Source organism: Macaca mulatta, chromosome 14 (assembly GCF_049350105.2).
Source record: "Macaca mulatta isolate MMU2019108-1 chromosome 14, T2T-MMU8v2.0, whole genome shotgun sequence".
Classification (NCBI taxonomy): domain Eukaryota; kingdom Metazoa; phylum Chordata; class Mammalia; order Primates; family Cercopithecidae; genus Macaca; species Macaca mulatta.
In genome coordinates this window covers 55,165,718-55,184,107 of record NC_133419.1, presented here as the reverse complement: position 1 = coordinate 55,184,107, position 18,390 = coordinate 55,165,718, and positions in this window count along the sequence as shown.

Below are 18,390 nucleotides of genomic sequence, written 5' to 3'. Positions count from 1 at the left end.
AAGAGGTCCTGAAAGAAGCACTAAACATGGAAAAGAACAACCAGTATCAGCCACTGCAAAAACATGCCAAATTGTGAAGACCATCAATGCTGTAAAGAAACTGCATCAATTAATGGGCAAAATAACCAGCTAGTATCATAATGACAGGATCACATTCACACATAACAATATAAATTAAATGTAAATGTAATTTAAACAATATAAATTAAAAAATGTAATTTAAACAATATAAATTAAATATAAATTAAATGTAAATGGGCTAAATGCCCCAATTAAAAGACACAGACAGGGAAATTTGATAAAGAGTCATGACCCATCAGCACGCTCTATTCAGGAGACCCATCTCACATGTGGAGACACACATAGGCTCAAAATAAAGAGATGGAGGAAGATCTACCAAGCAAATGGAAAGCAAAAAACAAAACAAACAAAACAAAACAAAAGCAGGGGTTGCAATCCTAGTCTCTGATAAAACAGACTTTAAACCCACAAAGATCAAAAGAGACAAAGAAGGCCATTACATAATGGTAAAAAATTCAATAAGAAGAGTTAACTATCCTAAATATATATGCACCCAATACAGGAGCAGCCCCTACAAAGAGACTTAGACTCCCATACAATAATAATGGGACACTTTAACATCCCACTGTCAATATTAGACAGATCAACGAGACAGAAGGTTAACAAGAGTATCCAGGACTTGAACTCAGCTCTGGACCAAGCAGACCTAACAGACATCTACAGAACTCTCCATCCCAAATCAACAGAATATACTCAGCACTACATCGCACTTATTTTAAAATTGACTACACAGTTAGAAGAAAAGCACTCCTCACCAAATGTAAAAGAACAGAAATCACAACAAACTGTCTTTCAGACCACAGTGCAATCAAATTAGAACTCAGGATAAAGAAACTCACTCAAAACCGCACAACTACATGGAAACTGAACAACCTGCTCCTGAATGACTACTGGGAAAGTAACGAAATGAAGGCAGAGATAAAGATGTTTTTTGAAACCAATGAGAACAAAGACACAACGTACCAGAATCTCTCGGACACATTTAAAGCAGTGTGTAGAGGGAAACTTATAGCACTAAATGCCCACAAGATAAAGCAGGAAAGATCTAAAATTGACACCCTAACATCACGATTAAAAGAACTAGAGAAGCAAGAGCAAACACATTCAAAAGCTAGCAGAAGGCAAGAAATAACTCAGATCAGAATAGAACTGAAGGGGATAGAGACACAAAATCCCTTCAAAAAATCAATCCAGGGGCTGGTTTTTTGAAAAGATCAACAAAACAGATAGACTGCTAGCAAGACTAATAAAGAAGAAAAGAGAGAAGAATCAAATAGATGCAATAAAAAATGATAAAGGGGGTATCGCCACCAATCCCACAGAAACACAAACTACCACCAGAGAATGCTATAAACAACTCTATGCAAATAAACTAGAAAATCTAGAAGAAATGTATAAATCCCTGGACACATACACCCTCCCAAAACTAAACCAGGAAGAAGTTGAATATCTGAATAGACCAATAACAGGTTCTGAAACTGAGACAGTAATTAATAGCCTACCAACCAGAAAAAGTCCAGGACCAGAAGGATTCACAGCCGAGTTGTACCAGATGTACAAAGAGGAGCTGATACCATTTCTTCTGAAACTACTTCAATCAACAGAAAAAGAGGGAATCCTCCCTAGCTCATTTTATGAGGCCAGCATCATCCTGATACCAAAACATGGCAGAGACACAACAGAAAAAGAAAATTTCAGGCCAATATCCCTGATGAACATCAATGTGAAAATCCTCAATAAAATACTGGCAAACCGAATCCAGCAGCACATCAAAAAGCTTATCCACCACAATCAAATTGGCTTCATCCCTGGGATGCAAGGCTGGTTCAACATATGCAAATCAATAAACGTAATCCATCATATAAACAGAACCAATGACAAAAACCACATGATTATCTCAATAGATGCAGAAAAGGCTTTTGACAAAATTCAACAGCTCTTCATGCTAAAAACTCTCAATAAACTAAGCATTGATGGAATGTATCTCAAAATAATAAGAGCTATTTATGACAAACCCACAGACAATATCACACTGAATGGGCGAAAACTGGAAGCATTCTCTTTGAAAACCAGCACAAGACAACAATGCCCTCTCTCACCACTCCTACTTAACATAGTGTTAGAGTTCTGGCCAGGGCAATCAGGCAATAGAAAGAAATAAAAGGTGTTCAGTCAGGAAAAGAGGAAGTCAAATTGTCCCTGTTTGCAGATGACATGATTGTTTATTTAGAAAACCCCATCGTCTCAGCCCAAAATCTCCTTAAGCTGATCAGCAACTTCAGCAAAGTCTCAGGATACAAAATCATTGTGCAGAAATCACAAGCATTCTTATACACCACAAACAGAGAGCCATATCATGAGTGAATTCCCATTCATAATTGCTACAAAGAGAATAAAATAGCTAGGAGTCCAGCTTACAAGGGATGTGAAGAACTTCTTCAAGGAGAACTACAAACCACTGCTCAACGAGATAAAAGAGGACACACACAAATGGAAGAATATTACATGCTTATGGATAGGAAGAATCAGTATCATGAAAATGGCCATGCTGCCCAAGGTAATTTATAGATTCAATGCCATCCCCATCAAGCTACCAATGACTTTCTTCACAGAATTGGAAAAAACTACTTTAAAGTTCATATGGAACCAAAAAAGAGCCCACATTGCCAAGAGAATCCTAAGCAAAAGGAACAAAGTTGGAGGCATCATGCTACCTGACTTCAAACTGTACCATAAGGCTACAGTAACCAAAACAGCTTGGTACTGGTACCAAAACATACATACATACATATATATATATATATAAATGGAACAGAACAGAGGCCTCAGAAATAACACCACACATCTACAACCAACTGATGTTTGACAAATCTGACAAAAGCCAGAAATGGGGAAAGGATTCCCTATTTAATAAATTGTGCTGGGAAAACTGGCTAGCCATATGTAGAAAACTGAAACTTGATCCCTTCCTTTCAGCTTACACAAAAATTAACTCAAGATGGATTAAATACTTAAATGTAACACCTAAAACCATAAAAGCCCTAAAAGAAAACCTAGGCAATACCATTCAGGACATAGGCATGGGCAAAGACTTCATGACTGAAACATGAAAAGCAATGGCAACAGAAGCCAAAATAGACAAATGGGATCTAATTAAACTAAAGAGCTTCTTCACAGCAAAAGAAACTACCATCAGAGTAAACAGGCAACCTACAGAATGGGAGAAAAATTTTGCAATCTACCCATCTGACAAAGGGTAATATCCAGAATCTACAAAGAACTTAAACAAATTTACAAGAAAAAAGAAACAACCCCATCGAAAAGTGTGCATAGAATATGAACAGACACTTCTCAAAAGAAGACATTTGTGCAGCCAACAGACACATAAAAAAATGCTCATCCTACTGGTCATCAGAGAAATGCAAATCAAAACCATGATGAGATATCATCTCATGCCAGTTAGAATGGTGATCATTAAAAAGTCAGGAAACAACAGATGCTGGAGAGGATGTGGAGAAATAGGAATGCTTTTACACTGTTGATGGGAGGGTAAATTAGCTCAACCATTGTGGAATACAGTGTGGCGATTCTTCAAGGATCTAGAACTAGAAATACCATTTGACCCAGCCATCCAATTACTGGGTATATACCCAAATGATTATAAATCATTCTACTATAAAGACACATGCACATGTATGTTTATTGCAGCACTATTCACAATAGCAAAGACTTGGAACCAATCTAATTGTCCATCAATAATAGACTGGATAAAGAAAATGTGGCACATATACACCATGGAATACTATGCAGCCATAAAAAATGATGAGTTCATGTCCTTTGCAGGGACATGGATGAAGCTGGAAACCATTATTCTCAGCAAACTGTCACAAGGACAGAAAACCAAATACTGCATGTTCTCACTCATAGGTGGGAATTGAACAATGAGAACACATGGGCACAGGGTGGGGAACATAACATACCTGGGCCTGTCGGAGGGTGGGGGGCTAGGGGAGGGATAGCATTAGGAGAAATACCTAATGTAGATGATGGGTTGATGGGTGCAGCAAATCATCATGGCACATGTATACATATGTAACAAACCTGCATGTTGTGCACATGTACCCTAGAACTTAAAGTATAATAAAAAATAGAAATTAAAAAAATAAAATTAGGAAAATAGTATCAACCAAAAAAAATTAATTACTTCAGAGAGTTGAAATTAAAAAAAAAAAAAGGTAAAAATGAGTTTTTGCCATTCTGCCCTCTCCCTGTCTGGAGCTTTGATCCAATGCGGTAGCAGCAGCCATTTAGTTACCAAGACAATGAAAGCTGAGAGCTAAGTATGGTGGAGCAGTAGGATGGAAAGATCCTGATTCCTTGATGACAACCTTTAGCAATTATGCTGGTTTTGGTCCACCCACTTCTGGATTTTGTGTTATGTTTAAAAAAAGCCTTTACTGGGCCGGGCGCGGTGGCTCAAGCCTGTAATCCCAGCACTTTGGGAGGCCGAGAGGGGCAGATCATGAGGTCAGGAGATCGAGACCATCCTGGCTAACCCGGTGAAACCCCATCTCTACTAAAAAATACAAAAAACTAGCCGGGCGTGGTGACGGGCGCCTGTAGTCCCAGCTACTCGGGAGGCTGAGGCAGGAGAATGGCGTAAACCCGGGAGGCGGAGCTTGCAGTGAGCCGAGATCTGGCCACTGCACTCCAGCCTGGGCTACAGAGCGAGACTCCGTCTCAAAAAAAAAAAAAAAAAAAAAAAAAGCCTTTACTTTTTGTTTTGTTTTTTGATTCAGGGTCTTCCTCTGTCACCCAGGTGGGAGTGCAGTAGTGCAATCACTGCTCACTGCAGCCTCAACTTCCTGGGCTCAAGCGATCCTCCCCGCTCAGCCTCCTGAGTAGCTGGGGCCACAGGTGCATGTCACCACACCTGGCTAAGCCTTTACTTTTTTGAACTAGTTAGTAAAGTGGCCCTCAAACTTAGCTACCCATTAAAATCACCTGTGGAGTCTTAAATTTCTCAGTTTTAAGATCTCCCTATATACCCCCAAATGAATAGGAATTTTTGGTGGTAGGACGTAAGCCTCAGTAACTAGAGGCAGGATTTCATTCTGTCTCCCAGGCCGGAGGACAGTGGCACAACCATAGCTCATTACAGCCTTGAACTCCTGGCCTCAAATGATTCTGCTGCCTCCCAAAGTGCTGGGATTACAGGTGTGAGCCACTGCACCCAGCCCTAGCCTTAGTAATTTAAAAAACTCTCCAGCAGATTCCAATACGTAGCCCAGATTAAGAACCAGTGGTTTAAAACACCTTTTTTGGTTGTTATTATTTTTTGTTACTTCCAGCTGGATACATTTGTAATTAATACATGTTTTGAAGCTATATTCAAAAAATTGAAGCATATAGGTTCTCCCGTTTCCAACCAGCTCCATCTCTACTCCCATCCCTAGCAGAATCATCATCCTCAGAATGCTATACCTCTTTCTTCAAAATCTCCTCTCTGCATCTACAAATGACATTAGTTTTCTATTACAAAAATCCTTGCAGGGACTATTCAAGTGAAACCAGAGAAGTGACATTGCTGTATAACTTAGAAAAACCAGGACAGCGCTGACTTCAAGTTTTCTATCTCCATAAGCCACCAGAATACCTGGAAAATATCAATGTTTTAGCATCCAAACTATAACTTCCAGCCTGCCTTTTGTAGTCTGAAATATCAGAATAATCATATTTCATTGATACAGTTTAATTTTCCACTTCAGATGTTTTAAACCTTGTATACAACTTTTTGTCTATGATTATTTAACTGTGAGAGACAGAGGATGTTGAAAATGATGTTTCTGGGCTTCAACATATGGAAACTCAATTTTTTTTGTAATAAAGTTCTCTTCTTTGAGTTCCTGCAAGTTTCAGTTGTTTGAAGGTAGGTTCTGCTGAAGAGACATTATCTTTGAATAACAAGCATCATATTTTTTGTCCTGTATTGTTTCATTTTAAGTTGAAAATCACATTGAGATCTAAGAGCAGTTGAAATTGGCACATAATAACATTTCCAGCAGCCCTATTGCACTTGTTATCATATATAAAAATGTATATTAAAATAACCCTCTGTTGAAAACACACAGTTCCAGGGTTAGGATTCCTATGGCAATCAAAGTATTAATTTTGGGAGTTTACAATGTAACTTGCAAAAACATATGTGAATTTGTTTTACCATGGCAGGCAGAATTGCATGACAGGTTTTAGAATGAGAAGGTATGGGTTCTAATCCCAACTCTGCCACCTAATGGCTATGTGATTTGGAGCGGGTTACTAAATATCTGTGCCTCACTTTTCTCATCTGTAAAATGGGAATATTATTGTGAGAATTAAGGAGATAATACATGTAAAGCATCTAGAACTGTGTCTGGTACACATCACATATTAAGTAAATGTTATCTGTTATGATTATCTGTATTAATTTGAAATCTATGTTAATTAATTTCTCTTCCCTCTCAATCTGCATCTGTGTCTTTTTTGGTAGTTCCCTATAACAAGTTGGCTGAAGACAAAAAATTCCAGGCTTTGTTTTAAGATGGTTCTGTCCAATATGCTGGCACTACCCAAAAGTAGGTGGTTGTACCATTGCAGTTCCACCACAGCATGGCCTTCAAAGATGGGGTGAAGGAAAATCTTCCCAGTGGACAGTATGAGTCTATATTGACTTAGGATAGTGGCTAATGGTTTGGCTGGATGGTCAAACCTTAGAAGGATCATGATTTAAAAACTGGTGGCAGGGAGAGCTGAGAAAGAGGTTTGTAGGTAGAATGTTATGAATTTGCACAGAATGGGAAGATAGTATATCCTGTGTGAATGCTCACCAAACAGCAATCTTATCAGAAGAAGATCTTAATAAGTAGGTGGATGAGATTGCCGGTTTTGTGAACATTTATTACCCTCTTTCCCTAGGTTCCCCTTTTTTGTTCTATGGAAGCCACATAAAATGGTCCATAGGGCTATTTAGGGGCTCAGCAACATGGACTTCGAATCACCACTGCTGAGTGTCCAACCTGCCAACAGCAGAGATTAACACAGCATTTATTTGGCACCATTCCCTGGGAGTACCAGTTTAGCCACCTTGTGAAAAATTGATTATAAAGGATCACTTTCATCATGGAAGGGACAGAACTTTGTTCTCACTGGAATGTATAGACACTTACTCTGGATAAAGATTTGTTTTTCCTGCTCACAATGCTTCTTCCAAAACCACCATCCAGGGATTTACAGAATGTGTTATTCACATGGTATTTCACAGAGCATTGCTTTTGACCAGGGAACTCACAGCAAATGAAGTGTGGCAATGGGCTCATGCTCATGGAATTCACTAGTCTTGCAAAATTCCCCATTACCTCGAAGCGGCTGTCCTGATAAAGTGGTAGAATGACCTTTTGAAGGCATAGTTACAGTGCCAGCTGTGTGGAAACACCTTGTAGAGCTGGGACAGTGTCCTTCAGGATGTAGCATATGTCCTAAATTAGTGACCAACATATATTGCTGTTTTCCTATAGCCAATTTTTCTGGGTTCAGGAATCAAGGAGTGGAAATGAGAGAGTTTCTTCTTCTTATTACATTCAGTCATCCACTATGAAATTTTATCTTCCTATCTACAACTTTAGGCTCTGCTGGTTTAGAAGTCTTGTTTTTCAGGGGAAGAATATTTCCTCCAGGGAGCACAGCAATTGTATCATTAACCTGGAAGTGAAGATGACCACCTGGCCACATTGGGCTCATCATGCCAGTGAATCAACAGGAAAAGGAGAGGGCTACTAAACTGGCTTGGGATAACTAATCCTGACTATTAAGGAGGAATTGAATTTCTCTTCAGAGAAGTTCTCTTAGAGACTGGTGTGACTCATATATCAAGGCCAAGTCTGCTGGATTAGACCTGTAGTTAGTTAAGACTCATTAATGGCAAGGCATAATGTCCTAAATCAAACCAGTTTGGAAAAATGAGGTATTTGCTTACAGAATTGTCTCTTGGAACTCAATGAAGTGGAACAAGCCCTCAGATGCTGGTACAGCTCCCCATATCCTATCTCCACTTCTATCTATTTGCACACCAATTTCATTCTTTGTTCTTATCGCAGACTGATTTCTGCCCTCAGTTCACGTGGCTGAAAACATGGCTGCTAGTAATAACAGCTTTAGCTACCTGAAGACTAATTTCTTTCCTATTCCAGTGGCAAGCATTCTGGGAAAGGACTCTGATATGCCAAACTTGGTTCAAGTATCTGGGGGAGAGGTCATATTTTACCAACATGTGGCTTCCATGGAAACCTCCTGGATAGAGTTGGTTGATCAGGAGGTTGAGGATGGGCGGGGAGGTGATTGTGAGAAAGTCTGTTCCCAGAAAAAGAAGGGAGCTGGGCTGACAAACTATGGGGCTCTATTACTAAGTAGACCCATTTTTCTACCTAATAATAATTACAAATATAAATAAATAAGTGGTAACTAATATTTACAGCATTTACTCTGTGAGACCACAGAAAGATATATGATGTTTAGCACAACATAGGGTTCTGAGAATTTAATGATTGTGTCTGTGTGTGTATACACAGTGTGTGTACATGTAATAACAGTCTTTAAGGTAAGTTTAATTTTTGTCCCCATTTTATAGATGAGAAAACTAAGACTTAGAGAGAATTAAGTAACTAGTCCAAGTAAATAGCTGAGCTTGAACTTGAACCCAATGTATTTGTTTCCAAGGACTGTCCTTGTAACATGACACTTGAGTCCCTTCCCCTCGTTCTCCAGGCTCTAGGCACCTAGTCTTACCACCAGACTCCAGAGTGCTCAATGGGTCCTGCAGCCCTCATTGGGTCCTGCCAGATGCTTTCTCTGGGCTGGAATTTGCCTCTGGGCCCCAAGTGTCTGATTTGGTTGGATAAATTAAGTCCAAACCTCTGTTTTTTTATACATAAGAATGGATTGCTATAAGGATTATGCAAGCTAGATGAGGGCAGATATTCATATTCACTGCTAATCTCCTGTACCCAAAACAGTGCCGGACACTTGACAATGATTTGTTAAATGAATGCATGAGACAAACTGAGGTTCACAAGGATTTTGCTTAAAGAGTAACTGGATATTCTTGCCTTTTGGCTATTATTAGGCTTTTGTGTGTGGGGTTAGGCAAGTGACCGGGGAAGATGTGGAGGGGATTTTGAAGAAGCTGTGTATATGGGGAGGCAGAGAGAGAAATGGGGAGAGAGAGAGAGGAAACTGTCACAGGGAAATTAGAGAGAACAGAAAGGGAAAGAAGGGAGAAGACAATGGAAGCGTTAAATTAAGTATTTTTTTCAAATTTATCTATTTATGTATTTAATTGACAAATAAAATTGTATGTATTTATTGTGTACAACATGATTTTTGAAATTTGTATAAGTTGTGGAGTGGCTAAATGGAGCTAATTAACATATGCATTACCTCATGTACTTTTTTTTTTGTGGTGGGAACACTCGAAATCTCCTCTCAGCAATATTCAAGAATGCAAGACATTGTTATTAACTATAGACACCGTGTTGTACAATAGATCTCTTGAAGATTAATATTTCCCTGTGGTCTGCAATATAAATGTCCCTTCTATGTCCCCATGGAGTTAGTGGTAGAATCTGCATTATTCACTATTGCTTTAAAGGTATCTTTGTGAAGTGCTGGCCTTAAGGCAGGTCCAGAGTAATGCCATGGGGCTGAGCATACGTGGGGTATAATTAAATGAGATAAGGTAAGTTAAATCTCCACCCAGCACCTGGCCCACGGAAGCTAATCAGTAAATATTTCCTTGGGAGCCCATGACCTTGGCTGACCTCCTGTGTGTCCCTTCCCACAGCACAGGGTTCTTTGCATGCCAAGAAGTCTCAGAATGTCTGCCTCCCTGCTAAGCCGATTTTGCAAGGAATCTTCTTGATGGCATCACCAAGCTCTGAGATATGGAGACTTTGTGCCACTTCACTCTATGCACAGTTCCTTCATGCTGTGTGAGGTAGGAGCACACACACTCACCAAAGAAAACACCCTTTAGCCTTGTTGGGAGACTCCTGGGTTAGGCGCTGATGTAATTTGTTTTCACAAAAACTGTAACAGCCTTCTGAGTTAAGCATTTGCTCAGCTGGTCTTTGCCAGACGACAGATGCTTTGTGTCGTTGCCTGTTGACCATGGCCATAGTCACACATTGTACCTCAAAGGCTGAAACATCCCAGGGTAAAATGATTATAAGGAAGACAAGCTGCTCCAGAGATCTAGAGGGATCACGTTGGGTACTCAGCCAGGCTGGCCCCAGGGATTCTGCTCCAGGTGTAAGAGAATTGGTTAAACAAAGGAAATGACAATCAGTTCAGGCCCTTACTGTGATTGGGCACAAATGTTCTCAGAGCTGCCATAGATAGTTTAATCAGGATGTCCTTTTCACTTGAATGAGAGGAATGCAAGTTCTATGTTTACTTGTTTGTCCCTTCTATCAGACTGTGAGGCCCAAGGGGGGCAGGCGCCTCTACCTGACTCAACAGCATGTGCCTGCTGCATAGCACAAAGCCAAGCACAAAGCCGGGCACGAAGGACGCACTTGGCAAAAGTTTGTGAGATGGAAGAATGAACACGGTGTCCTCCTCGGAGTCCCCTCTTTTCAGGCTCTGTTTTATACCCTTTCTCTGGCGCGGGTCCCTGCTGACTGCAGGTGTCTCCTAAGAGCTTATGTCCCTATGTTTCCTTCTCATCCTGGAAACGGAAGTTTATTTTGAAGCCTGCTCTATTGTTCATCCGGCTTGTAATCCCAAACTGAATGAGACTGATTTGTTGTATGCTTGGCTGGTCTTCACAAAGCGTGTTTTTGTGATACGTAACATTTCCTTTTAGATCAAGTGTGGCCTGGTATAGTTGCAAGGGCCAGAGCGTCCAGGGCAGCTGGTGTTCTGAATTTCAGCCTTCCCATTTTCTATTGTTTTATTTTTAAAAATTATTATTATTATATTTTATAGAGACGGGGTTTCCCTATGTTACCCAGGCTGATCTCTAACTCCTGGGCTCAAGTGATTCTCCCTCCTGGGCCTCCCAAAGGCGTGAGCCACCATTTCCAGCCCCATTTTCTAATTGTGTAATTCAGTAAATTGGATTTCACAGAACCTCAGCTTCCTTTGTCCATAAGGTGGCTATAACAAGGTGAACTTGGCTGAGATTAGACCCAAATATTTTTGGATCACTTGAGAAGTAGAGACTGAAAAAGAACTGTCATCTGTAATCCGTACACATTTTTGTGTCTCTAAAAAGAGGAAATGTCTCAGAAAATGCTTCTTATAAGCTGTACGCAAATACAGAGAATAAAGTCTTACCTTGGAATGGGGAAGGTCCGCTACTATGATTCCAAGAACTAAAATGTTTGGCAAAATTGTGTAAAATGTCAACATATTAGGCAGAATTGATCTCTTCAAAAGGTTTTATTTGGAGCATTTTATCTTTCCTTCTCTCTTTCTTTCTCTCTTTCTTTGTCTCTCCTTCCCTTCCCTGCCTTCCCTCCTTTTCTTTTCTTTTCTTTTTAGACAGGGTCCAGCTCAGTCACCCAGGCTGGAGTGCAGTGACACAATCATGGTTCACTGCAGCCTTGACCTCCTGGGCTCAAGCAGTCCTCCCATCTCAGTCTCCCGAGTAGCTAGGTATATAGTTATGTGCCACCACACCTGGCTAATTTTTTTAATTTTTATTTGTTTGTAGAGATGGAGTCTCACAATGTTGGTCTCAAACTCCTGTGCTCAAATGATCCTCCCACCTTGGCCTCCCAAAGTGCTGAGATTATAGATGAAAGCCACCATGCCCAGCCTAAAATTTCCTGTGTATTTACACTGCCATTTGTTGCTTTATTATTGCTTGCTCTTGAACATTTCTAACGGATAAGCCATTTTTCTTTTTCTTTTTTTTGAGACAGGTGAAATGGCATGATCTCTGCTTACTGCAGCCTCAGTCTCCTGGGCTCAAGCGATCCTCTCACCTAAGCTTCCTGAGTAGCTGGGACTATAGGAGCACCATGCCCAGCTAATTTTTGTATTTTTTGTAGAGATGAGGTTTTGCCCTGTTGCCCAGGCTGGTCTTGAACCCCTGGGCTCAAGCAATTGGCCCACTTTGGCCTCCCAAAGTGCTGGGATTAAAGGTGTGAGCCACCATGCCAGGCCGAATAAGCCATTTTCCAACTAGACAATCATAGAAACTCAAGAGCTGAGAGACTGAAGATGGCTAGGCAACTGTATAACCATGATCATGCTAGAGGACAGAATGAGGAAAATAACTTAATTGGGCTTTATGGGACTCAGCATTGACTGGGCTGTTATTATCACACACAGTGTTCCATGGTTAGAATGTTTGTTCTGTTATTGTTTAGAAGTTGGAGTTTTCCACGAAATAGACACGTTAATTCTCAGACCTCCTGGAACATGATCAATCCTAAGGCAGGAAATAAAGACTAAGGACATGGGGCTTAGGTCGAAGTGTGGGGGAGATAACTGCCTCCTTGAACTGAACCTCAAAGATTTGTAGAATGAAGTATCTTCCCACTGCGGGGAGGCAGGCTGGCCCTTCCTCCATGGCAGCAGTAGAGAGCAATGTAGAAGTCAAACCCAGAGACTGGGGAATCTGGGCAAAGGTACTGAGTTTCAAATTTCTCTCTGTTGCAATTCTCTTTTCTCTCCAAGCCTTTGGTAATGTCTTGTTAAAAGTTTCAGCCTAGGCTGCTTTATCACAACAGGGAAATGGTGGAGGAGTCTGTACAGCCCACATTGGGGCACAACAGTGGGGTTAGGAAAGTTGTACCCTGAAGGAAGCAGGTGTTCAGACATAGGAGTCCCCCATGTGGGGCCAGGCAGCTGGCAGAGATGAAAAGTACAGAGGAAATGAGTGGACCATGTAAGTGTTCCCCAGCAGAACTGGATAAAATCCTGATTTCACTGGGAGCCCGAGGCGGGTGGATCACAAGATTAAGAGATCAAGACCATCCTGGCCAACATGGTGAAACCCCGTCTCTACTAAAAATACAAAAATTAGCCGGGCATGGTGACATGTGCCTGTAGTCCCAGCTACTTGGGAGGCTGAGGCAGGAGAATCACTTGAACCCGGGAGGCAGAGGTTGCAGTGAGCCGAGATTGTGCCACTGCACTCCAGCCTGGAGACAGAGCAAGACTCCATCTCAAGAAAAAAAAAAAAAAAAAAGAAAAGAAAAGAGAAACAGTCCTGATTTCATTAAGTCAAGTAGGATGAGGCTCAAGCTACAATAATGGTGCATTACATAGAAGGATGAGTTTACAAACTGGTGAAGTCTGACATACTTGAGTTCTATTAGACACTAATATCTACTTCATTCAGCTATAAAGGACATACTATTATAGTCAGATCTCACTAAATGTAGCTACGATCATTTCCAGTATAAATTGAATTGATCAATCTTTGAGATGCCTTCATGTTCAGAAGTTCTGTGAGTTTATGGGGCACTGGAAATACCACTGGAGTCAGCTCGGCCTGAGTGTCCATTAGGTCCCCCAACCACATCCTCCTCGTTCACTGTCTTCTTTCCCCTCAACTGGCATGGAATGTGGGGCAATACAGGAATGTTTCAGAACATGTAGCCAGAGCAATGTTGTAATTTATTAGCAGTCACTCTTAAGTGGAGAGGATCTTGTTCTTCAGATAGTCATTCACATTCTTGGAAATTATCGCTCTGAGGTCTCCTTGGTTGCAGGAGGGGAAACTCCCATGAATCTTGTGACATGCTGATGAATTGCTTGAGAATTTCCTAAAAGCAGAGGAGACATGTCAGGAGGAACACAAACAAAACCTCAATTTCAAAATAGCAAAACAACATAAATCTTTCTTGAAATTTTCACATGAGCAGAGCATGCCATGCTACATGTCAAGGCCAAAGAGCCATGAGGCAGATTGTGTTCCCCAAAAATGGCCACAGCAGCATCTCTCCTCCCACATGTTCTTCCTATGATGACATGTTGGCACTTGTACACCCCTCCTTGTGAGACATGGAGTCTATATTCCATCTGCTTGAATCTGTGCAGGCTTGTGAATTTGGGGGAAATGATGCTATGCAATTACTGAGCCTTGGTCATAAAAAGCTATGGTTTCTGCCTGGTTCTTGTGAGATACTTGCTCTTGGAACCTGTAGTAGATATCTATTGCTATGTAACAAATAACCCCAAAACCTAGCAGTTTAAGACAATACACATTTATTATCCATCCCACAGTGTTTCTGAGTTAGGAATTCAACCACAATTTAACTGTGTCTTCTGCTTCAGAATCTTTCACGAGGCTATAATCAAGATTTTGGTCAGGGCTGGGGTCTCATCTGAAGGTCTGAATGGAGAAGAATCTACTTCCAAAGTCACTTATGTGGTTTATTTGTGGTTTTTGGCAGGATTCACTTCTTTAGGGATTGTTGGACAGAAGACCATTAGTTTTGTATAGCTATTGGCCAGGGTAACACTCAATTCCTTACCATGTGAGCTTCTTCAGTGTGGCAGTTTCCTTCATCAAAGCCAGAGAGAGAGATTATTTTGTGACCTAATGATAGCAGAAATATTCCTTCAATGTTGCCATGTTCTATGGGTTAGAAGCAAGTTAATCAAGGGGATGAGATTACACAAGGCTGTGAATACCAGCAGGTGGAAATCACTGGGGACCATTTTAGAGGCTTCTTACCATAGAACTTAACTAGCACACTATGAGAAAGTCCAGATGAGGAGGTCATATGAAGACTTTCTGACCTCAAACACCAAGACACATGAGTGAAAGAGCCTTCAGATAATTCCAGCTCCCAGCTATTCAGTAACCCTCAGCCTTGAGACTTTCCAGCTGAGGCTCTAAATGTTGTAGAGCAAATACAAGCTGTCCTTGTCATGTCCTTCCCAAACTCCTGACCCATATAATCCTTGAGAATAATAAACTGTTGTTGTTTTACACCATTAGGTAGCAACTGGAACAAGCCACATATCTTGAAGTTTCATTGTTCAGCTTGTCACCTGATTTGACCACATGAAATGACCATTGCGTTTTTGCCCGTGCCAATTTTTGCAACTGGATTGATATCATAGTTCAGCTCAAAGTTTGCAAGCTGAAAATACCTTAAGAGTCCACATAGATCTGAAAAATCTCATAACTTTCTGGCTACTGTAGGTACCTTTTTGTCTTATCTAATAAAAGCAGCACCCCATTTTGGGTGTCTTGCCTGTAGCAGCAGTTTGTAAAATACTTTCAAAGGGCACGAGACAAATCAAGTTTTCCCAGGCTCAGTTCTGGGATTCAACTGAGTTTTATGGTCAAGGGCATACTCCTAAATCAAATAGGATGTTCTAAACATTCTCATTAGTCCATTTTGAATAGGACTATCATAGTGCTTGGTCTGGCATGAACTATCCATCAGAATAACTCTACATACTTTTTGTTTACACTTGTGTATTAAGTAATTTTTTGAATTACCTTAATTAACATCTGGCACTAGAATTCTTGATGGGAAGGAAGTGTTTTTGTTTGAAAAAAAGAGTTTAATAATGAAGTAATAGAGGGATAATTTCTCCTTCCCCCACTAGAGCCTCTCTGCATGAGATAAGGAAAGGAATTTATGTCTGACTTTGGAGAGATTGGGTGGAGAAGAAAGAACAGAGGAAAGAGGAAAGAGAAGGAACACAGAAGAACCAGAGGAGCGTGCAAGGGTGGGTGCAGTGAGTTGAGGGTGGGTATAGTGTTGAAGCCAATAGAGAAAACCATCTTAAGTGGGTGGCTGACCAGGACTGCAGAGAGCAAGAATGTGCAATGAGGAATGAGACTTTTAGGTTGTCCAGGGTACAGTGAATGAGAGGACTCCCTTTCGGTGAAACCCCTCCCAACATTTTCAGCAAAGTCTTTTAAATTCATATATGGTATATTAAGATTTTTTTCTGTTAAAGAGCTAAATTTGTGCTTTGATTGATGTAGTACAGAGAGCAGAGACTACTCAAAGAACATTATCCCTGAGAGACTAGGACAGGAGAATGTATGTGTCCTGGGTATTTACAGAAATTTTGGAGAAAGCTGTAGACTTCCAAAGGCCATGGGGATGTGTATTTTAAGCCAATTGTTACCTAAGACTTATGAAGCAGAGAGGTCTCAACTGACATGTGGGCTACTTGAGCATCTCTGTGTCAGGTCCAGCCAGGTTTCTCGCCCCATATCCTTCCTGTCTCTTCTCACCTATGAGCCCAGCCCTGCTCCAGGTTCCTGGTACATTCTTGAGATGTAAGAAGCATCTTAAGATGACTAGATCCAGCCTGATGGTCTAGGGCTCCACATAAAATCAGTCTTGCTGCTCAGGACTTTCCTGATTCATGCCCCTCTTTTGAAAAGTAGAACTTATTTTATTCTCAAATCCTGGGGTCTTCTCTCCTCCACCCTGTGGGTCTCAGGCCTTGTAATTGGGCTTCTGCTTTGGAATATTTTCCTAAATTTCTAGGCATAAACTAGGAGGAGAGCAGTTTACCCTAGAATGGGGCTAAGTCTGCCTATGGAGGGGACTAGATTGCGAAAACCTTGAGCTCTAGGCCTAATATGATACAAACTTGCTATTTGACTTTCACAAAGTCACATTTACTCTATAGCCCTTGGGGTCCTCACATTTAGAACATTGTGATTATTATTAATAACTTAGCAGGCTTAGACACAAGTTATATAGGGTTCTCAGCACCATGGACTAGTCCCACAAGTCAACTGGTCATGGACTAGTCCCATGAGTCAACTAGTCTGCTGCTTGAGAACAGCAGCTAAAACTGGAAGGAGTTTGTTCACTTCAAACACACAGACTCAACCAGTGGAGCAAGGTCAGCCCCGACATGAAAGGATGCTGGCCAGGGAAGTCAGGGACTCAGAATCACAACCAGAACCCAAGCCAAGAGGACCTGGGTTCAGGACAAGTCTCAGTTTTCGTGGTAGGGGGGCACTGAAAAGACAGACTGAGGGAAACTGAGGCTGAAAGTCAAGTATATGGACTGAATCAATACAGCTGCTAGGTTGTGGCTAGGAGACCCTGGGGTTACTTCTAGCTTACCAGTTCTGGGGACAGAAGTATCAAGATGATGTCAGGGCAACTGGATCAGCTGGTGCAGTTGAGGTTGCTTAGGCTCTCCCTTTCCTGCTCAGGCCTGCCCTACCATGGTACCAAGCCTGTCTATGGAATGGGCTAGATTGCTAATGCCAGATCTGTCCAGGCAAGAGATTCCAGGGTTCCATGAACAATCTCAGATATGTTAGAAGGGGTGCAGGAACCCTGGCGAGGACAAGCTCCAATACCTTTCATAGTCCTCAGAGAGGATAGGCCAGGGCACATCTGGATTGGGTCTCTTTACATTCTGTGTATTAGATTCACTTCTGGGATTCACTGCAGTGTGGCAGAGAGAAATCATAGTGCCTGATACATAGTAGGCTCCTAATAAAGATTGGTTAAATGAATGATGAAAATTGAATAAAATAAATAGAAAAGGCTGATGGCTGGAGAAAAGATAGATTAGCAGTGATCCTGGGCTAACGGGATCAGGGAAACGGGCTGTTTTCCTCATGTGAGCCTTACCACCACCAAGTGAGCTTCAACCTTTCCCCTATAATAAGAAAAATAATTCTCAAAAAATATTTTCAGATTATAGATTGCCAGAACCAGAGAGATGTTCCTACTCTTGACCCAATAATCCTACTCTTGGGATTTTATCATAAGAAAATAATTCAGCAACAACAAAAAGCCAAGTGCGTAAAGGTATTTATGACAGCATCATCTGAGGCAGCAGAAGAATGGAAACAGCTCACGTGTCCACCGATAAGGGACAGGCTGACTAATTTTTGGTATGGATATTCTGTAACCATAAAAATGATCACTGTGAAGATTAGGTACTAAATACAGAAAACACAGAATAAATAATTTGGTCAAAAGAAGTATACCAAATGCTATATATGTTATTAGTGCAAATGTGTTGCATGTTTCTTCTTTGTCTCAAGCAACTAATTTTTTCCAAGTTCCTATCACTGTAGTTAAATCCCAAAAATAATACAAAAGTTACTTCAAAATATCTTTTTTTTTTGATAAAGTCTCACTCTATCACCCATGCTGAAGTGCAGTTGCATGATCATGGCTCACTACAGCCTCCACCTCCTGGGCTCAAGCGATCCTCTCACCTCAGCCTCCCAAGTAGCTGGGACTACAGGTATGCAACACCATGCCTGGCTAATGTAAAATTGTTTTGTAGAGATGGGATCTCACTATG